Below are 23,172 nucleotides of genomic sequence, written 5' to 3'. Positions count from 1 at the left end.
ACACCCTAACACATACTGTGGCTACAAAGATGAATAAGACAGGAGCTTGTATAGCCTTGTGAGGAGAAGACATAGAAAGAAAGAGATTGCAAGATCAGGCAGCCAATTCTATACGGAAAAAGTGATCTGGGAACACAGAGGACAGTGTCTTGGAGAACTAGGAAAGGCTTCAACAAGCATATGACACCTAAACAGGTTCAGTTTTTCAAGATAGCTGTATGAGGTACGGAGGGCATGTAGATTTGAAGGGTCTACAGAGTGGGAGTTAAGGCTAAAATACAGTAGGTCAGACCCAGACTATGCATCCTCTCAATGATTTGCATAACCAAGCTGATGATAAAAAAAAAATCCTTTAACTGGGTTGGAAATTTTTGATGAACAACAGATTAAGATGATGGGCAGCTTGGGGCCTGAGAGATAGTACTGAATATTGGTAGCAGCTAAATCTTGCAAGAAATTCTGACACCATTCTTTTCTGTTTTCCACAATCATGAAGTTCTTCTATATTTCTCACTCTATGTACACACACACACACACCCACCCACCCACCCTTAGAATTTGGTTCTCCTCTTTCTTTTATACCTTTTGTATTAATTCACAGCTAACAGAATTGACCTAGAGTATCATATTTCTATTTTTACTTCAACCAGCATATGTGGACTGTCTTCTAAGTATATTTCAGATAGTGTCACCCATATTAGCTACATCTACCTGAAAATTCCTTAAGCTCAAGGTTTTAGGGCATATAATGTCAAGTGGTTACATGCTTTGCATTCTGTATTGAAATATTTTTTAAATTAAAGACTGTTTTGATCCTTTTTTTCCCCCCATCTGTAAGAAAAAAAAAACATAAGTTTATAAATTAAGTCTCTATATGGTACCTGGCACATCACAGACAGTAATCACTTGTTGAACAAATTAAGTCTGTGTGAATACTGAACCTTAATCACTACCTAGTGCAAGCCACAGGCGGGCAGGAGATATACCAGGAAGGTTGAAAGGTCTGCTCTGCCAGGTCGGAGAAGAATGAAGACATTTTCCTTCCAATTCTATAAACTCTTTGGGAATATGGTCTGTGTTTTAGTCAAGTTTGTATTTCTAGAAAAATGTGGAGGAATTTGCTCAGCATATAGCATATATGTGATAACTATTCAATGAACGAAATAGGGATGGGAAGAAAAATCCAGGTTGGTTTGTCTTAGAATGACTACTAAGGTCAGCCCAAGACACCAAGCAAGCACAAAAATAAAACAATAAAGAGAGGTGCTAAGCATCAGGAGAGTTGTTGAAGAAAAGTAATCAAGTAAGGATATATCATAAAGGTACTTTGGAGACATGGATAGATATCTACAGAACATGCCAGTACACTTGGAAAGCAAAGCACTACAATTTGACTGTTCTTGCTTCCACCTGGTGGTATAGAAAGTAATTTTTTAGGTATGGGCAGAAACTGTATAACAGCATTATAAAAAATGACTTTGTGAAAATACTGAAATTTGAAAGCTTTCTTGCCAAGATACTACAGTACATTTTCTATCAACAGCCATTCACTGAAATGCACACCATGAATCAGCTACACCAATTTTGAGTGTAGAGTAGAACTGTCTAAACATGGAGACATTCCAGTGGCCTTTATTCTGAGTAGTCTCTTTTGTCTGATAAAGCCAGAAGCATTATCAGTTTTCTTTCCTTATACAATCCCTTTTCTTGTACTCACAAAGGTAGCATTTATATTTGATGACTAAAATGACCAGTGAAACTTCAATGGTCCAATCTTGGCCTTAAAGAGTGAAATCTACCACTTGATTTGGAAATGGTGCCACATGCAGTGTTATTTGTGCATGACTTCCTCCATCAGCAATATCTAAAAGTGGAACTAATTATACCAAGGCTCCCCTAGGAACCAACGACTGATTCACTCTCAACTGTGTCTCAAATGTTAGGGATGCCAGTTAAAAAAAAATAAAAAGGAAAAAGGTAATTTTATTTTAAATTTTGTAGTGTAACAGAAATATGAAGTTCTTGCTTCCAAATTTCATTGTAAATAAATGAAAAGGAACCCTTTAAAGTCTTGTGTCCCAAGAAATATGAACAAAACAAAAATATTAGAAGGAAACTGCTCAAGGTGTAAGAAGAACTGTTTGACACTAGAAATGTGTAATACTTCTACCCTTGACAAATAGAACTTTTAATAGAAAAGGTTCATATTAATAAACTATAAAGAATGATAAAAAAATCATAGGTTCTGAAAAATAAGAAATAGAAGATAAAAATTTAATTTTCTACTAAATTTATATATGAGATAACTGGTTTAATAATTACAGGTAATTTCTTATAAGTGAACATGAAAGGATTTCTTAAATTGTATAACTGAATTAAGTAAAGCTACCTGAGACCACAGGTCATATAAAAACAAGTGCTGCTTCATAAATGAAATCAATAGATTTCCTTATTAATTCATTAGTAAAGAGCCCTATCCACATACCCGGAAAACCACAATTAAAAAAGACATTCTAATTTTATTTTTCTCCAGAAGCATGAATAAATTGACTTCAGCACATTTAATTGGTGTTTGCGGCATACTTCTCAGAATTGAAGTCCTTAGTAAACTGCTCAGGAGAGAGATTCTCCAATCCTAACACATTATTTAATACTCAGAAATTTTTTTTTTTTTTTGTCTTCTACACATGGATATTTTGCTGTGTGAATGATGATGCCTAAGTCTCCATCCTACACCTGGCTCATAACTAGTTTCCTGATGAACTAGCAAGAAGTGTTCATCATTTTTACGTGTGACAATGATATTATGATTATGTTTCTTTTTTTTTTTTAAAAAAAACTATCTTTTAGAGCCATATACTGAGAAACAATTGAAACAATATAATGCTAGGTGTATGTTTCAGAATAATTGGGGGAGGTAAATGAAAAAATATTGGCCATGAGCTGACAATTTTGAAACAGTGGTGAGTACATGAGAAGGTTCAGAATAATAATTACTTTTGCTTATGGTTGAAATTTCCTATAATAAAAAGTAAAATAAAAAAAGTATTTCATAACTGTCCATGTATCTAGCTCTAGTTGTTATTCTAAATTCAGACAAGTAGTTGAGTGTCTTCTGACTCATAGCAACCCTATAGGACAGAGTAGAACTGTCCTATAATGTTTCCAAAGAAGAGCTGGTGGATTCGAACTGCCGATCTTTTGGTTAGCAGCCGAGCTCTTAACCACCAGGGCTCCATCATGCTAATGAGCATATTATAAGGGATATTAGATGGAGCAAACCCTAAGGGGGAAAACAGAGGAACGGTAAGATGAAATACATTTCACCAACAAATGAAAATTCATAAATTTACAGTTGGAGGGAGTCTTAGAAATCAGCTTGTTGAAATACTTCAATAATGAAGGCCAGTGACGTTAAGCCACAACTATAGCCCCAGGGTTAAACATTTAATTTTACTGCAGATACAGGGAATGTTATGTTAGAATATTAGAGAATATTTAAGTGATACTGTGTATCTAAAACTTGAGGTTGGCAATTGTGAGCATAGCTATCAGATGGTTGGCATGCTGCTTCATCTATTTACCCGATAAGCCTCTTTAGTTGCTGCTTGGCTACTGCCAACCACAACTACCACCACCAACATTGTCAAACATTATGTAGCAGGCACTGTTCTAAGAGCTTTACATATACTAACTCATTTAATCTTTTCAATAACTCTACTTAGACCCTATTATTATCCCCATTTTTAGTAGATGATGAAACTGAGACACAGTGATGTTAAATAACTTACCAAGGTCACACAGCTAGAAATGGCTACTAACCCAGGCAGTCTGCTCCAGAGTCAACACTGTTAAATACTATACCATACTGCCAATCACACTATCTCTGGCAGTTCTGCCATTCTCTTCAAGCTGCCCACAGCCATTAATCTAACACATTATCAGCACCCACTACTTTATCTTCTCCTGTCTTTGTTGACAGGCAGGGTCATAAGCAGACCCTGTGGCACTGTGGTGACCTATGCCATGTACCAAGGCTCTTCTTTTGGTCTGGCACAGGAAACCTAAAAGCCATCGTCATTTTTTTTTGAGGATTATGTTAGAGTGCTCTCAACAGTCTACACGAGAAAGGAAATCATGACATCTTGTATTTCTATATTAAAACCCAAAAAAAACCCCAAACCCATTGCCACTGAGTCAATTCTGACTCACAGTGACCCTGCAGTACATGTAGATAATTAGCAGATGTTATCTCATGATGGTAAAAATGATTTCAAATTCTTTGACCTTCTATATAACAAAAGGCAGGGTACAAAGAAGGTCAAAGGAAGCCTTAAAGCAGGGTAGAGAGCTTCCTTATCAATAAAAGATAAAAGGCATTTTTTTTTTAATTTCCTAATAAAGGATGAATAATTACCAACTTTAGATCCCTTAGGTTTGGAAGCCAAAACAGAAACCAGATGAAAGGATAATCACGTCTATTGAATATAATTCAAGGTCATTCATTTACTTATGGTGTGCTTAGTACATCCATGCACTGTGCTCAGTGTTTTCTACACATTATCTCATATAATTCTGGCTCTACAGATATAGAAACCAAGGCGGAGAAAGGTTTAGTTACTGACCCCAAAATCATGCAGCTATTAAGTGGCAGATCTGGGATATGGCCCAGGCAATCTCCTTCCAGAGCCTGAAACTATTTACTAAGCTGCCTCCTTTAGCCTAAAAATGTTATATTATTTTGTATAAGCCAAGCTGCTGGTTACCAAGAGAATAACAGAATTTCAGAACTGGAGGTGATCTATTTGATTCTCTATCTAGTAAGTTTATATGCATGACTTAGTAGAATGAGGCTGGGAAGAGAATGGGCGTCTAAGGTGATGACCATGTTTCTGCTTTATGTAGATATGCACAACAGTGCCAATCACCAAGCTACGGGATTCAGGAGGAGAAGCAGCTTAGAATTTTTTTTTTTCTGTTTGGGGGCACAGAGGGGAGAGTGAGAGAGCTGTGAGGGAACAGGGGCTTGAAATGCATTCAATTTTGGACATTGAGTTTGTGATGCCAGTGAGATGTGTACCAGCCACCTGGAGCTCAGAAGAAAGTAATGAGCACAGGGCTAGTTGCTAAAGACACAAAGATGAATAAGGCCTCAAGGTACTTACTGGATAGTAAGGCAGAGAAACACATTAGAATTCATTTAGCAAATACTGAGCACTTGGGTTGGGTGGCTATGTAATAGTAAAACCCAAAAAACCAAACCTGTTGCTGTGGAATGGATTCAGACTCATAATAGACACAGATAATAACAATACAGAGTTATAAATTCAATTATAGAGTTAAATACAGGCAGTTCCTGGGTTACAAGCAAGATTTCTTCCTAAGTGTGTCTTTAAGTTGAATTTGTAGGTAAGTCAGAACAGGTACATACAGTTCTTAGTCTTACATTAGTGCAAGAAAAGACTCAAAGCCTTTTCAATGATTTAAAAGCTGACCTTGCAGCAAGTGAAGGTGAATGTGATGAAGAATTTGTTGCTAGTAGGGGTTGGTACAATCGCTTCAAATTGAGGGAAAATTTATGTAACATTAAACGGGCAAGTACGAGTTGTCCTTGACATTTGTAACCCAGAGACTTACTGTTACAAGACTTTAAGGTTGGACAGGGGAAAAACTCTCAACAGACTGAGGAGTCAGAGAAAGCCTCCTAGAGGCAGTCGTGAATAGCAGTAACCTAGGTGAAAAAAAAAAAAAAAAAAAAAAAATTTTTTTTTTTTTAGGTGACATAGTGGTTGAGAGCTACAGCTGCTAACCAAAAGGCCGGCAGTTCGAACCCACCAGGTGCTCCTTGTAAACCATATGGGGCAGTTCTACCCTGTCCTATAGGGTCACTATGAGTCAGAATGACTCGATGGCAACGGGTTTAGTTTTTTTTTTTTTTTTTGGATAGGATGGGGAAGGGTGGGTGAAGAAGCTTAAGAGCAAATGTGAAAGAGTGAACAGGACCAACAAAGACTCCTTATCAATCACTACCCACTACTCACTGCCGTCGAGTCGATTCTAACTCGTAGTGACCCTATAGGACAGAGTAGAACTGCCCCATAGAGTTTCCAAGGAGTGCCTGGCAGATTCGAACTGCCCACCTCTTGGTTAGCTGCTGGAGCACTTAACCACTACACCACCAAGGTTTCCTATCAATCACTGGCATAGTGTATTCCAGGAATTACAAGCATTTTGGAATTTAGAAGTGAGAACTGGCAAGACATGAGGCTGTAGAGGTTGATAGGCAAGATTCCGTGGATTCATTTATGCTATGCTAAGAGTTTATACTGTAGGCAATGGGAAGCCTTCAGTGACAGGGGAGAGATCTGTATTTTAGCTGGGCACTCCAGTAGCTGTGGAAGGTGTGGAAAGTTGATTTTAGGGGGCAAAGGAGACCAGTTAGGAGGTAAGTTTTAGACATGCTGAGTACTGAGTGGAAACCCTGGTAGCAGCGGTTAAGTGCTACAGCTGCTAACCAAGAGGTCGGCAGTTCAAATCCGCCAGGTGCTCCTTGGCAACTCTATGGGGCAGTTCTACTCTGTCCTATAGGGTCACTATGAGTCGGAATTGACTCAATGGCAATGGGTTTTTTTTTTTTTTTTTTGAGTATTGACTGTCTCTGAGATACACCAGGGTTTGTGTGGTTGAGCGGTGATTTGGCAACTGGGTACGTGAACCTGAAGACTGAGAGGACTCTGATATAGATACAGACGTCTTCAGACAGTAGGTATCATTCTTAGAACGGACTGGGTCACCTAAGGAGATAATGTAGGTGGGAACTGTGGAGACGCATGGGAAAGTAGGCAAAGAGAAAGACTGCATAGTAGCTGGATTGAGGGAACGTTTCAGACAGGAGTATGTGTGTGGAAGAAACTGGTGCATGCATGCAGGCTAAAGGGAAGGAAGTAATAGAGAAAAACAGATTCACAGTAGAAGTTGAGAACTGAAACTTGAAAAAAACAAAAAAACACTTGAGGGGCAAGTGTTAGGAAAAGGAAGTTTAAAAGGAAACCTGGGGATTGCTCAAAGGAAAGGAAAATTAGGCCAACAGTGCAAATGTCACATGGAGACCAAGTAAGGTCAGTGTTAAGTCCACTGAATTTAGCAACTAAAACCCAAGATTTAAAGTGTCATCTGATCAGTATCTTTCCTCTCTTGTTCTTTGGCAGTCTCATCAGTCTGCTAATTCATACTGAACCTGGAAACAACTCAAGAGTCTGAGTTTTTCCTAAGTGCTGCTCTTATATCATCTTGCTCTATAAGTGATTTGTGGAGTTTAAATGAAAGATTTCGTATTAATGATATTAAGAATCACCTTATTAGACTGGTGTTCTAATGAGTAGAGAATCTTCTGGAGCTTTAATTTCTCATTTTTACTTAGACTTTACTTAGGTGAAAATTTTATCTGTAGGTCATCTATATCCTCACCCTAGTCACTGATAAAATCTTGGTGATTTTCAATACCCACATACAGTCAGTTCTGAATTATGCAAGGGTTGATTATTCATTCTTCACACAAATTATCCAGGTCCTTACTACTGCTTTTTTTCTACCTTGAATGGAAAAGAAGAAACTATAATTTACTATGTAGCTATAGGTATCAAGCAGTGTGCTAGGTGTTTTCTCATACACACATACATACATTGTTAAAGAAATTATAGGACGTAATCATTCAACCTGTATGCTGAGCAAATAATCTGAGAAGCTCAACTATATGAAGAACATAGCATTAGGATTGGAGGAAGGCTCATTAACAGCCTGCAATATGCAGATGACACAACCTTGCTTGCTGAAAGGGAAGACATGAAGCACTTACTGATGAAGATCGAAGACTACAGCCTTCAGTATGAATTACACCTGAACATAAAACAAAAATCCTCACAACTGGCCCAATAAACAACATCATGATAAACGGAGAAAACATTGAAGTTGTCAAGGATTTCATTTTAGTTGGATCTACAATCGATACCCATGGAAGCAGCAATCATGGAAGCATTGGACAAATCTGCTGCAAAAGACCTCTTTCAAGTGTTAAAAAGCAAGGATATCACTTTGAGGATTAAGGTGCACCTGACCCAAGCCATGGTATTTTCAATCGACTCATAAACATGCAAAAGCTAGACAACGAATAAGGAAGATTGAAGAAGAATTGATGCGTTTGAATTGTGCTGTTGGTGAAGAATGTTGAATATACTAAGGACTGCCAGAAGAATGAACAAATCTGTTCTGGAAGAAGTACGGCCAAAATGCTCTTTAGAAGCAAGGATAGCGAAGCTTCATCTCACTTTGGACATGTTATCAGGAGGGTCCAGTCCCTGGAGAAGCGCATCATGCTTGTTAAAGTAGAGGGTCAGCAAAACAAAGAGGAAGACCCTCAATGAGACGGACTGACAAAGTGGCTGCAAAAATGGGCTCAAAATTAACAATTATTGTGAAGATGGTATAGGATCAGGGAGTGTTTTGTTTTGTTGAACACAGGTGTCTTAGGCTGGGTTCTCTAGAGAAGCAAAACCTGTAAAGCATATAAACATATATCTACGTATATAAAACCACCAAACCAAACCCACTGCTGTCGAGTCGATTCTGACTCATAGCGACCCAAAGGACAGAGTAGAACTGCCTGATAGAGTTTCCAACGAGAGCCTGGCGGATTCGAACTGTCGGCCTCTTGGTTAGCAGCTGTAGCACTTAACCACTACGCCACCAGGATTTCCATCTAAAAAAAAAAAACATATATAGAGAGGTTTAAATCAAGGAAATGGCTCACGTGGTTGTACAGGCTGAAATGTCCCAAGTCCATGGGTCAGGATAGATGCTTCTGATTCACGTGGCCACAGATGCTGGTGAACTCAAGATCGGCAGGCAAGACCACAGGTAAGCTCCTAGCTCAAGTCCCAAGAACCGGAGATCAGACAAACAGGAACCAGCTGCAGGATCCAGCTCAAGCAAAAAGCCCCCAAGCCCTGCCAGAATGTCTGCTTATATATTCGATGCAGACTACACACCAAAGGAAACTCCCTTTTAACTGTTTAGCTACTCACAGCAGATTCCATCATGGGAGTGATCGCGTATCAAATCTTGACAAGCAAGTGTTCATAACATTCTACTACTGGCAAAACACTGAGAATCCTGGCCCAGCCAAGTTGACACACAATCTTAACCATCACCACAGGGTTACTATCAGTCAGAATCAACTTCATGGCACCTAACAACAAGTTAATGTTATCTCTATTTTAGGGTTGAAGAAACTGAGGCTTAAGGAGATTACACAGGCATTTGAACCCAGGATGGCAGTGGGTTTGGTTTTTTTTGTATGCCTCCAAAGCTCATGTGGTTTATATTCCAGTGCATTCCCTTTCTTGGTGTTATTTTGTTAGTTTTTAGCATCTATGCCTTGGGTACTCAACTTAATGTGACAATTTCTAAACTCTGGGACATAAACTGAGGAAAAGAGTACACACTCTCCCTGACCTTTACATGTCTACATCTTTCAAGGCCCATTTCCCACGCATAAAATATTTCCTTATATACTGGAAGTAAACTCTCCCTCCCCTGAATTCCTATGTCAGTTTTTCTGTTACCCTCTGTAGTACTTATCACTCTATTTTGTAATCTAATTATTTACATGTGTGCCTTATCACCCTTACTAACTTGTATTGCCCTGGCCTTTTAAGAAAGGTCAAAACAGTAAATAGCTCCATGAAGTCTACTTCTGCTTTTCCCATGTAAGTATTCTTAAGGCTATTACTCATCGAATTACTCAATTTCCCCTACAGAATATGTCCACATGATAAATTTATCTCATAAACAGTCCCAAGAAAAACTTTGGTACTGATAATTCTCAACAATATGTTTTCCCTTTGTCCTTACTTCCAGAAAACTCACGGTAAAATTCTGGGCCCAATTATTACAGCAACTAGGCCAGCTCTAGTTCTTTTTTTTTTTTTGTCTAATATTCTTTTCCCTTTACATTCTAAATCTTAAAGTGTATTTTTTTTTCCTGGTAACCAACCACAAATTATTTTTTGTAAAGAGGGAGTATAAAATAAATTTTAACAAGCAAATAATACCAACATTAAGTGTCTCTTATATAGGACCTACGTGCCTTATACATCTATCCTCGTGCTATTTGTATTTAGCACAGTCCCTTGCATGTATTAACTGTACTAAGTTAATGTGTGTGGCATAAATTAATAAAGATTTGGACGCTATATATAGTTTAAATCAGCCACATTCCACTACTCACCATTTCTGTAACTTTATAATTTCTCAGTGCCATAAAGAACATTTTTGATGAGTGGTTATCCACCTTCTGTGTAGTCTTGGGATCTTTTTGCCATTCCAAGAAAATTTTCCATATTATTCCTTCCTTTCAGCTGCTTCTGTGCAGTTATGAGAATATAGTACTTACAGCACAGGGTGCTAGACCTGATATGGTAACATCTGTGAGATCAAGAACCTGTGAAAGGCAGGAACCTGTCAGAGAAGGAAAACTCAAGTATTTTCCACTAAAATGAGCGATAAAAAAAATGCTAAGACTGTACTCTGTCAAAGGCAGAAAACTTGGAAGACTTGGAAAAACAAGGCAGTCCTGCTGAGTTCTAGCTCTCACAGGTTTCACTGTATAACAGCCATGAGATGTGCTCTGGGATATGGATTCCCCCATTATGGTTTCTCCGAGTTCTCCTGGGCATTTTGTCCACCACATAGGTCAAGCTGCTTGTCATTACCTTCTTCATCTGGTCAACAAGTATTTCTGCTTCTTATAGAATTATATAACCTATGTTTAGTGACCTATGTTTCCCCAGTTCCAAGTAATCCCAAGTAATACCAATCCAGAGAGTCTGGCTTCCCTGTGCTGGGCTGACTCCAGGTTTACCCATGAGAAGCCTGCCTTCTGTTCTTCCTCAGCTGTGGTTGGTTCTGACCCAGTACTGCAGGGATTGGCATCTCCTTCCATTTCTTCCATACCCAGGCTACCATGTTTAGAAGGAACTTTGCTCTCAGAGTATTATTAATTAGACTATCACTCTACAGACCCACCAACTGGGTCTGCAAGGCACCAGGTCACTGTTTGAATGCCCCCAGTGATGACATGGGAATATGACACAGCTCATGCTGTTTAATACACAGCTTCTCTTCTGTCCCACTTCCATCCCAGTATATACCCCAAATTCCTGCGTATCTGCTGATTACACTGACAGCTTCCTACTGCGTGTTACTCCACACTGTAATTTTTTATTACACAACTAAGTCTAAATTGGCTCACTTGATATGCAGACATAGTAATTTCCCCTGGCAACAAGTTTTTTTTTACCTAAAGAAATTCACAACCAGCTATGTCACATAGAGCTTGAAAGATTTACTTTCTACTGAAAGTTATACCTATAATTGTCAAAATCTAAATGCCAAATCCAGGCCTAGGCTCCTTAGATATCAGCAACAAATAACGAATTTTCAAGTATTATGGCAGATGACATCTTTCCACCCATAGAGTGAACAAATATATTTAGTGAGCATCTACTACGTGAAAGGCACCATGCTAAGTGCTGGAGATACAGACGAACAACAAAAAAATTGGCTCCTGATCTCAGAGAACTTGTAAACTAGTGGAGAAGACAATCACTATTAACAGTAATATGTGTGCCATGAAAGTACAGTATACAGGGGGATCTAATTTGGTAAGTCAGATAAATTCACCTCAAGGAAGTGCAAGTGAAGAGGATATTGATAGCACTTCTCACAATCTAATTATTTGACAGATTTGTTTATTCTCGAACTCCTGACGAGAGTGAGGGCATGAATCCATGAGGACAGGGATAGCGTTTCCTTGTCCACAGCTTTATTCCCAGAGTTTAAGCAAGCAGCTAGTAAAGATCAAACATCCTATATATATATTTTTGAATGAAAAATATCTAGAATATATAAATAATGCTTAAACTCAACACGTAAAAGACAAACAACCCAACAGGAAAATGGACGTTAAGACACAAACAGGCACAAAATGCAAATTACAAATAAACGTGAAAAAACAAACTCATCAGTACACAGGACAATGCATATAAAACCTAGAGATGGCATTTTACAACCACTGTATTGGCAAAAGGTCTGACAAAACCAAGAGTTGCTAAAGATGATGGACAATGAGTATTCATGAACACTATGCAGGAAAGAGAATAAATCAGTATCATCACTTTGGGAAAGAACTGGCATTATTTTGTAAAGTTAAGGATGTGTACATCCTACAAGCCAGCAATTTTTCTCTCAGGCCCATATCCTTGCATATATGTACCAGGAGAAATTATAAAAATATGGATAGCAGTATTGCTTGTAATAGCAAAAAGCTGGAAACAACCCAAATATTAATTGACAAGAAAATGTATAATAAATCTTGGAATATTCACACAATGAAAGGTCTTGTTGTTGTTGTTGTTAGGTGCCGTCGAGTCGGTTCCGACTCATAGCAACCCTCTGCACAACAGAATGAAACACTGCCCGGTCCTGCGCCATCCTTACAATCGTTGCTATGCTTGAACCCATTGTTGCAGCCACTGTGTCAATCCACCTCATTGAGGGGCTTCCTCTTTTCCTCTGACCCTGTACTTTGCCAAGCACGATGTCCTTCTCCAGAGACTGATCCCTCCTGACATGTTCAAAGTATGCAAAACGCAGCCTCGCCATACTTGCTTCTAAGGAGCTTTGTGGTTGTACTTCTTCCAAGACAGATTTATTTGTTCTTCTGGCAGTCCATGGTATATTCAATATTCTTCGCAAACACCACAATTCAAAGGCATCAATTCTTCTTCGGTCTTCCTTATTCATTGTCCAGTTTTCACACGCACATGATGCGATTGAAAATACCATGGCTTGGGTCAGGCAAACCTTAGTCTTCAAGGTGACGTGTTTGCTCCTCAACACTTTAAAAAGGTCCTTTGCAGCAGATTTACCCAAGCAATGCGTCTTTTGATTTCTTGACTGCTGCTTCCACGGCTGTTGATTGTGGATCCAAGTAAAATGAAATCCTTGACAACTTCAATCTTTGCTCCATTTATCATGATGTTGCTCATTGGTCCAGTTGTGAGGATTTCTGTTTTCTTTATGATGAGGTGCAATCCATACTGAAGGGTGTGGCCTTTGATCTTCATTAGTAAGTGCTTCAAGTCCTCTTCACTTTCAGCAAGGAAGGTTGTGTCATCTCCATAAAGCAGATCGTTAATGAGTCTTCCTCCAATCCTGATGCCCTGTTCTTCTTCATATAGTCCTGCTTCTGGGATTATTTGCTCAGCATACAGATTGAATAGGTATGGTGAAAGAATACAACCCTGGCGCACACTTTTCCTGACTTTAAACCAATCAGTATCCGCTCGTTCAATCTGAACAACTGCCTCTTGCTCTATGTAAAGGTTCCTCATGAGCACAATTAAAACGTGTTTTGGAACTCCCAGTCTTTGCAATGTTATCCATAATTTGTTATGATCCACACAGTCGAATGCCTTTGCATAATCAATAAAACACAGGTAAACATCCTTCTGGTATTCTCTGCTTTCAACCAGGGTCCATCTGACATCAGCAATGACATCCCCGGTGCCACGTCCTCTTCTGAAATTGGCCTGAATTTCTGGCAGTTTCCTGTCGATATACTGCTGCAGCCATTTTTGAATGATCTTCAGCAAAATTTTGCTTGCGTGTGACATTAATGATTTTGTTCTATAATTTCCACATTCCATTGGGTCACCTTTCTTGGGAATAGGCATAAATATGGATCTCTTCCAGTCAGTTCGCCAGGAAGCTGTCTTCCATATTTCTTGGCATAGATGAGTGAGCTCCTCCAGTGCTGCATCTGTTTGTTGAAACATCTCAATTGATATTCCATCAATTCCTGGAGCCTTGTTTTTCGCCAATGCCTTCAGAGCAGCTTGGACTTCTTCCTTCAGTACCATCGGTTCCTGATCATATGCTACCTCTTGAAATGGTTGAGCATTGACTAATTCTTTTTGGTATAATGACTCTGTGTATTCCTTCCATCTTCTTTTGGTGCTTCCTGCATCATTTAATATTTTCCCCATAGAATCCTTCACTATTGCAACTCGAGGCTTGAATATTTTCTTCAGTTCTTTCAGCTTGAGAAACACCGAGTGTGTTCTTCCCTTTCGGTTTTCCATCTCCACCTCTTTGCACATGTCATTATAATACTTTACTTTGTCTTCTTGAGCCGCCCTTTGAAATCTTCTGTTCAGTTCTTTTACTTCATCAATTCTTCCTTTTGCTTTAGCTGCTCGACGTTCGAGAGCAAGTTTCAGAGTCTCCTCCGACATCTATCTTGGTTTTTTCTTTCTTTCCTGTCTTTTCAATGACCTCTTGCTTTCTTCAAGTATGATGTCCTTGATACTGAGCTTTTCCATAGTGTCGTTCCACAGATGTAGTCAATTTGATTTCTGTGTGTTCTATCTGGAGAGGTCCATGTGTATAGTCACCGTTTATGTTGGTGAAAGAAGGTATTTGCAATGAAGAAGTTGTTGGTCTTGAAAAATTCTATCATTCGATCTCTGGCATTGTTTCTATCACCAAGGCCATATTTCCCAACTACTGATCCTTCTTTGTTTCCAACTTTCACATTAAAATCACCAGTAATTATCAAGGCATCTTGATTGCATGTTCGATCGATTTCAGACTGCAGCAGCTGATAAAAATCTTCTATTTCTTCATCTTTGGCCTTAGCGGTTGGTGCGTATATTTGAATAAGAGGCATATTAACTGGTCTTCCTTGTAGGCGTACGGATATTATCCTATCACTGACAGCATTGTACTTCAGGATAGAGATTGAAATGTTCTTTTTGGCGATGAATGCAACACTATTTCTCTTCAAGCTGTCATTCCCAGCATAGTAGACTATATGATCTCCGATTCAAAATTGCCAATACCAGTCCATTTCAGTTCACTAATGCCTAGGATATCAATGTTTATGTGTAAAAATGAACCATAGCCACATGCAACTAGTTTATTCATGTGAAACTAAACCACATATCCTTTAGGGGTGCATGTTTGTGGTAACAGTATAAAGCAAGAGGATGATAAATACAAAATTCAGGACAGTGGATAACTCTGGAATGAGGAAAAGGGATATGACCGGAGAGGGGCACCCTAGCGACTTCGAAGGTATATGAAATACCCTTTTAGAAATACAAATACCTTTTCTTCTCTTCATTCTTTAAATTATACACAGTTACACATTCTTTTCCATATATTTCATAATAACTTTCAAAATAAATGTTAGCCAGGCTGTGAGAGGTGGGGGAAGAGAAGAAAGTTCCAAATTAAAGGATTAGCATATGCTAATTTTATTAAGGCCAAGAGATGAGGATGTGACTCTGCCTGAAACATTGAGTTCAATGAGCAATAGTGAGGGGGGACAGTAGGGAAAGGTAAGTAGGGGTTACGCTGTATAAAACCAAAAAAAACCCAAAAAAAAACCTGGTTGCCATGAAGGGTTCCAACTCATGAAAATCCGCTGTGTGTCAGAGTGGAATTATTTTCCAAGAGTTTTCAATGGTGGATTTTTTTGGTGATAGGTTGCCAGGCCTTTCTTCTTAGGTACCTCTGGGTAAACCTGAACCTCTGTCATGTACACTGAATTGTGTCCCCCTAAAATATGTGTCAACTTGGTTGGGCCATGACTGTCCCCCATTTTGTGATAGTAATTTTAATGGTAAAGAGGATTAGAGTGGGATTCTAATACCCTTACTAGGGCCACATCCCTGATCCAATGTAAAGGGAGTTTTCCTGGAATGTGGCCTGCATCACCTTTTGTCTTATAAAAGGTAAAAGCAAAAATGGAAGGAAGCAGTGGGGGGGTAGGGGAGGGCTCACACCACCAAGAAAGCAGTGCCGGCAGCAGAGCCGTATGTTGGACCTGGGGTTCTTGTGCGGAGAAGGTCCTAGTACAGGGGAAGATTGATGACAAGGACCTTCCTCCAGAGCCAAGAGGGAGAGAAAGCCTTCCCCTGGAGCTGACGCCCTGAATTTGGACTTCTAGCCTACTAGACTGTGAGAAAATAAATTTCTCTGTGTTAAAGCCATCCACTTGTGACATTTGTGTTACAGCAGAACCAGATAACTAACACAAACCTTTCGATTAGCAGAGAAGTGTGTTAACTCTCTGCACCACCTGGGGACTCTTAAACTGTATAAAAAAAAAAAATTTTTGATTTATAAATCATATTAAGGAATTTTGATTTTATCCTAAGGTTAGTGGGAAGCTAAAGAAGAATTCTGAACTGGAATGTATATACCATATTCACATCTCATAAAGATCTTTGTTTTCCTAAGAAGAATATATTAGTGGGAAGCAAAAATTGAGGCTGGGATATAATGAGAGTTTGGATTACAGTGGTGGTACTGGGGATAGAGAAAAGAGGGAATCTGAAGACTATTTAGGACTACTTAGGACTTGGCAGTAGATGGAACAGATAAAGGAGATAGAAAACAAATCCAGGAACGGCTCCCAGGTTTTTCACTTGGGTAAATGGTGGCATTTATTGAGACAGAGAACAGCATTAGAAGAGCACGTTTGTAGGGGAATATTGTAAATTTAGCTTAGGACAACTTGATACTGAAAGTAAACAACCATGGAACTGGTGCTTAGTAAATATCTGTAAAAAGGAAAAATCAACTGAACGTGAGACCTCCAATAGGTAAAAAAAAAAAAGAATTTGGAACTAAATACCCATTATCTACCACTGTTTTAAAGAAATACTTTGTGTTTATTTTTTACCTTGGCTAGGAAGAAGAAAGAACCTGAAAATAATTCCTATGAAATTTGAAAGGTGTATATATGTATTTAAATAAGTATGTGGCCCTAATAGTATGGGTGTTATGTATTGCAGTAAGCAGGATTCATCTGAAAGCTGAATTCCAGTCACTACACCCTTGCCTAGGATATGAAGCAGAAATAGAATTTTTCTCTTGGTCATGATCACAAATAGGTTGTTGTTAGGTACTGTCGATTCTAACTAGTAGCACCATATGCACAAAAGAACAAAATGCTGCCTGGTCCTGTGCCACCCTCACAATTGTTGCTGTGTTAGAGCCCACTGTTGCAGTCACTATATCAATCTATCTAATTGAGGGTCTTCCTCTTTTTTGACTGGCCCTATACTTTACCAAGCATGCTGTCCTTCTCCAGGGACTGGTCCCTCCTGATAACATGTCCAAGTATGTGAGATGAAGTCTTGTCATTCTCTCTTCCAAGAAGCATTCTGGCTGTACTTCTTCCAAGACAAATTTGTTCATTCTTCTGGCAGTCCATGCCAACAATATAATTCAAAGGCATTAGTTCTTCTTCAGTCTTCTTTATTCACTGTCCAGGTTTTGCATGCATATGAGGCGATTGAGAATTCCATGGCTTCAGTCAGGCACACCTTACTGCTCAAAGTGACATCTTCATTCTTAACACATGTAATAGGTCTTTTGCAGCAGATTTTGTAGAATGCAACACGTCATTTGATTTCTCAAGTACTGCTTCCACAGGTGTTGATTGTGGATACAAGTAAAATGAAATCCATGACAACTTCAATATTTTCTCCGTTTATCATGATGCTGCTTATTGGTCCAACTGTTAGGGTTTCTTTCTTTTTTTTTTTTTTTATTGCACTGTAAGTGAAAGTTTACAAATCAAGTCAGCCTCTCATATAAAAATTTATAAACACCTTGCTATATACTCCTAGTTGCTCTCCCCCTAGTGAGACAGCACACTCCTTCCCTCCACTCTCTTTTCGGGTCCATTCGGCCAGCTTCCATATCCCTCTGCCTTCTCATCTCCCTTCCAGACAGGAGCTGCCCACAGAGTGTCGTGTGTATACTTGAGCCAAGAAGCTCACTCCTCACCAGTATCATTTTCTACCATATAGGCCAGTCTAATCCCTGTCTGAAGAGCTGGCTTTGGGAATGGTTCCAGTCCTGGGCTAATAGAAGGTCAAGGGACCATGGCCTCTGGGGTTCTTCTAGTCTCAGTCAGACCATTAAGTCTGGTCTTTTTACAAGAATTTGAGGTCTGCATTCAACTACTCTCCTGTTCCATCAGGGATTGTCCGTAGTGTTCCCTGTCAGGGCAGTCATCAGTTGTAGCTGGTACTTCTTCTGGTCTCAGGCTGATGTAGTCTCTGATTTATGTGGCCCATTCTGTCTCTTGGGCTCATAATTACCTTGAGTCTTTGATGTTCTTCATTCTCCTTTGCTCCAGGTGCGCTGAGACCAATCGATGCATCTTAGATGGGCACTTGCAGCTGTTTAAGACCCCAGATGCCACTCACCAAAGTGGGAGGCAGAATGTTTTCTTAATAGATTTTATTATGTCATTTGATCTAGATGTCCCCTGAAACCATGGTCCCCAAACCCCCACCCCTGCTACTCTGGCCTTTGAAGTGTTCAGTTTATTCAGGAAATTTCTTTGCTCTTGGCTTAGTCCAGTTATGCTGACCTCTCCTCTACTGTGTTGTCTTTCCCATGACCTTAAATCGTTCCTGTCTATTATCTAATTAGTGAATACCCCCTCCGTTCCTCCCTCCCCACTCTTGTAACCATCAAAGAATATTTTCTTCTTAGTTTAAACTACTTCTTGACTCCTTATAATAGTGGTCTCATACAATATTTGCCCTTTTGCAACTAATTTCACTCAGCATAATGCCTTCCAGGTTTGTCCATGTTATGAAATGTTTCACAGATTCATCATTGTTCTTTATCAATGCATAGTATTCCATGGTGTGAAAATACCATAATTTATGTATCCATTCATCCATTGATGGACACCTTGATTGCTTCCATCTTTTTGCTATGGTAAACAGTGCTGCAATGAATATGGGTATGCATATATCTGTTTGTGTAAAGGCTCTTTTCTAGGATGTATCCCAAGGAGTGGGATTGCTGGATCGTATGGTAGTTCTGTTTCTAGCTTTTGAAGGAAGCACCAAATCGATTTCCAAAGTGGCTGTACCATTTTACATTCCCACCAGCAGTGTATAAAGGTTCTAATATCTCTACGACCTCTCCAAGATTTATTATTTTGTGTTTTTTGGATTAATGCCAGCCTTGTTGGATTGAAATGGAATCTTATCATAGTTTTGATTTTTATTTCTATAATGGCTAATGATCGTGAGCATTTCCTCATGTAGCTGCCTGAATGTCTTCTTTGGTGAAGTGCTGTTCATATCCTCTGCCCATTTTTTAATTGGGTTATTTGTCTTTTTGTTGAGTTTTTGCAGTATCATGTAGATTTTAGAGATCAGATGCTATTGAAAATGTCATAGCTAAAAACTTTTTCCCAGGCTGTAGATATTTTTACTCTTTTGGTGAAGTCTTTGGATAAGCACAGGTGTTTGATTTTTAGGAGCTCCCAGTTATCTATTTTCTCTTCTGGTGTTTGTGCATTGTCAGTAATGTTTTGTATATTGTTTATGCCATGTATTAGGGCTCCTAGCATTGTCCCTATTTTTTTTTCCGTGACTGTCATTGATCCATTTTGTTAGTTTTTGTGCATGGTGTGAGGTATGGGTCTTGTTTCATTTTTTTGCCGATGGACATCCAGTTATGCCAGCACCATTTTTTAAAGAGACTGTCTTTTCCCCATTTAACTGACTTTGGGCCTTTGTCAAATGTCAGCTGCTCATATGTGGATGGATTTATGTCTGGCTTCTCAATTCTGTTCCATTGGTCTATGTATCTGTTGTTGTACCAGTACCAGGCTGTTTTGACTACTGTGGCAGTATAATAGGTTCTAAAATCAGGTAGTGTGAGGCCTCCCGCTTTATTCTTCTTTGTCAGTATTGCTTTACTTAGCCGGGGCCTCTTTCCCTTCCATATGAAGCTGGTGACTTATTTCTCCATCTCGTTAATAAATTTCATTGGAATTTGGATCAGAATTGTATTGTATCTATAGTAGAATAGAGATTTTTACAATGTTGAGTCTTCTTATCCATGAGCAAGGTATGTTTTTCTACTTAGGTAGGTTTCTTTTGTTTTTTTGCAGTAGTGTCTCGTAGTTTTCCTTGTATAGGTCTTTCATGTCTCCGGTTAGATTTATTCCTAAGTACTTTATCTTCTTGGGGGCTATAGTAAATAGTATTGATTTGGTGATTTCCTCTTTGATGTTCTTTTTGTTGGTGTAGAGGCATCCAACTGATTTTTGTATGTTTATCTTGTATCCTGATACTCTGTTAAACTCTTCTATTAGTTTCAGTAGTTTTTTTTGAGGATTCTTTAAGGTTTTCTGTGTATAAGATTATGTCATCTGCAAACAGAGATACTTTTGTCTTCCTTACCAATCTGGATGCTCTTTATTTCTTTATCTAGCCTAATTACTCTGCCTAGGACCTCCAACACAATGTTGAATAACAGTGGTGATAAAGGGCATTCTTGCCTGGTTCCTGTTTTCAAGGGGAACACTTTCAGACTCTCTCCATTTAGGATAATGTTGGCTGTTGGCCTTATATAAATGCTCTTTATTATGTTGAGGAATTTTCCTTCTATTCCTATTTTGGTGAGAGTTTTTTTTTCTTTTTTATCATGAATGGGTGTTGGACTTCGTCAAATTCCTTTCCTGCATCAATTGATAAGATCATGTGGTTCTCGACTTTTGTTTTAGTTATGTGATGGATTACATTGGTTATTTTTCTAATGGAGAACTATCCCTTCATACCTGATATGAATCCCACTTGGTCATGGTGAATTACTTTTTTTGTTATGTTGTTGAATTCTATTGGCTAGAATTTTGTTAAAGATTTCTGTATTTAAGTTCATGGGGGATATAGGTCTGTAATTTTCTTTTTTTGTGGTGTCTTTACCTGGTTTTGGTATCAGGGATATGCTGGCTTCATAAAATGAGTTTGGGAGTATTCCGTCCTTTTTTATGCTCTGAAATTCCTTTAGTAGTAGTGGTGTTAACTCTTCTCTGGAAGTTTGGTAGGGCTCTGCAGTGAAGCCATCCAGCCAAGGGCTTTTTTTGTTGGGAGTTTTTAATTACCTTTTCAATCTCTTTTTTTGTTATGGAATTATTTAATTGTTCTAACTCTGTGTTAGTTTAGGTAGGTAATGTGTTTTTAGAAACTCATCCATTTCTTCTAGGTTTTCAAATTTGTTAGAGTACAATCTAGTAGTAATCTGATATGATTCTTTTAATTTTAGTTGTGTGTTGTGATTTCGCCCATCTCATTGCTTACTCAGGTTAATTGCTTCCTCTCCTGTTCTTCTTTTGTCAGTTTTGCCAATGGTATATCAATTTTGTTAATTTTTTCAAAGAACCAGCTTTTGGTCTTGTTAACTCTTTCAATTGTTTTTATTATTTGCTTTCTTCTGCTGCCTCAGGATTTCTTTTATTGCTGTCTTTCTTTTTTTTCAAGTTGTAGGGATAATTTTTGCCCTTTCTTCTTTTTGTATGTGCCCATTTATTGATATAAATTGACCTGTGAGCACTGCTTTCACTGTGTCCCAAAGGTTCTGATAGGAAGTGTTTTCATTCTCACTGGGTTCTATGAATTTCTTTATTCCATCCTTAATGTCTTCTATAATCCAGTAGTTTTTGAGCAGGGTACTGTTCAGTTTCCAAGTGTCTGATTTCTTTTCCCTGCTTTTTCTGTTACTGATTTCTACTTTTATGGCCTTATGGTCAGAGAAGATGCTTTGTAGTATTTCGATGTTTTGGATTCTGTTAAGGCTTGCTTTATGACCTAATAGGTGGTCTAGAGACTGTTCCTTGTGCGCTGGAAAAGAAAGGATACTTGGCTGCTGTTGGGCAGAGTGTTCCGTACATGTCTATGAGGTCAAGTTGGTTGACTGTGGCATTTAGATCTTCTGCATCTTCACTGAGCTTCTTTCTGTATGTTCTGTCTGTCACTAAAAGTGGTGTGTTGAAGTCTGCTACTATTATTGTGGAGCTGTCTATCTCACTTTTCAATGCTGTTAGAGTTTATTTTATGTATCTTGCATCCCTGTCATTGGGTCCATAAATATTTAATATGGTAATATCCTCCTGGTATATTGTCCCTTTTATCATTATATAGTGTCCTTCCTTATCCTCTGTGGCGGATTTAAGTTTATTTAAAGTCTCTTTTGTCAGAAATTAATATTGCCAATACAGATATTTTTTGTTTGTTGTTTGCTTGATATATTTTTTCTATCCTTTGAGTTTTAGTTTGTGTCTTTAAGTATAAGGTGTGCCCCTTGTAGGCAGCATATAGACAGGTTGTGTTTTTTTTTTATCTAATCTGCCACATTCTGTCTCTTTATTGGTGCATTTAGTCCATTTACATTCTGTTTAATTATGGATAGGTATGAGTTTAGTTGTCATTTTGATGTTTTTTTTTGTGATGTTGACAGTTTCTTTTCTCCCCTTAATTTTTTGCGCTGAGTAGTGTATATATTGTGTTTTCCTCTCATTCATTGTTATTGATTTTGTTTTTGCTGTGTTTTTATTTTTTTCTTGTATTTTATTTTGATGAGTACGGTTGTTAGTCTCCTTTGCGGTTACCTTAATATTTACCCCTATTTTTCTATGTGTAAACCTAACTTTTATTTCTTTATATTGCCTTGACTTCTTCATATGAAATATTATGACATTTTTTAGTCCCTCATTATTGTTTTAACGTTGTCAGCTTTTACATAATGGCATCACTGTTTCCCTGTTTTGAGCATGTTTTTATCTTGATTAATTTTTGTGATTTCCCTATCTGGATTGATATCCAGTTGCTCCATCCTGTGTCCTAGTCTTGGGTTCATATCCGATATTATTGATTTTCTAACCAGAGAACTCCCTTTGGTTTTTCTTGTAGTTTTGGTTTGATTTTTACACGTTCCCTAAACTTCTGTTTATCTAAAAAGTCTGAATTTCACCTTCATATTTGAGAGCCAGTTTTGCTGGATATCAGATTCTTGGCTGGCAATTTTTTTCCTTCAATGCTTTATATAAGTCATCCCATTGCCTTCTTGCCTGTGTGGTTTCTGCCGAGTAGTCTGAGCTTATTCTTTTTTTTGTTTTTTAATAATTTTTATTGTGCTTTAAGTGAAAGTTTACAAGTCTGTCACATATAAGCTTATATACACCTTACTCCATACTCCCACTTATTCTCCCCCTGATGAGTCAGCCCG

The 23,172-nt window shown here is 38.4% G+C and overlaps 1 protein-coding gene across 11 annotated transcripts in view; it reads right to left on the bottom strand.

Moving 5' to 3' along the window:
* The window catches only part of NLN (neurolysin), a 147,629-nt gene that overhangs the window by 114,941 nt on the left and 9,516 nt on the right, over nt 1–23,172 (bottom strand). For 2 of the 11 annotated variants that reach the window (XM_023545513.2, XM_023545514.2), the window contains exon 2: nt 8,807–10,498. The exons of 8 other annotated variants lie outside the window; for them this stretch is intronic. The gene's annotated coding sequence lies outside the window, so the exon portion shown is untranslated. Of the gene's footprint in view, nt 1–8,806; nt 11,428–23,172 lie in introns of those variants that run through there. One more of the 11 variants, XM_023545515.2, reaches the window with a different exon arrangement.

This window comes from Loxodonta africana, chromosome 2, assembly GCF_030014295.1.
Source record: "Loxodonta africana isolate mLoxAfr1 chromosome 2, mLoxAfr1.hap2, whole genome shotgun sequence".
NCBI lineage: Eukaryota > Metazoa > Chordata > Mammalia > Proboscidea > Elephantidae > Loxodonta > Loxodonta africana.
The sequence above is the reverse complement of the archived record's forward strand: the minus strand, read 5'-3'. Positions and strand labels throughout refer to the sequence as shown.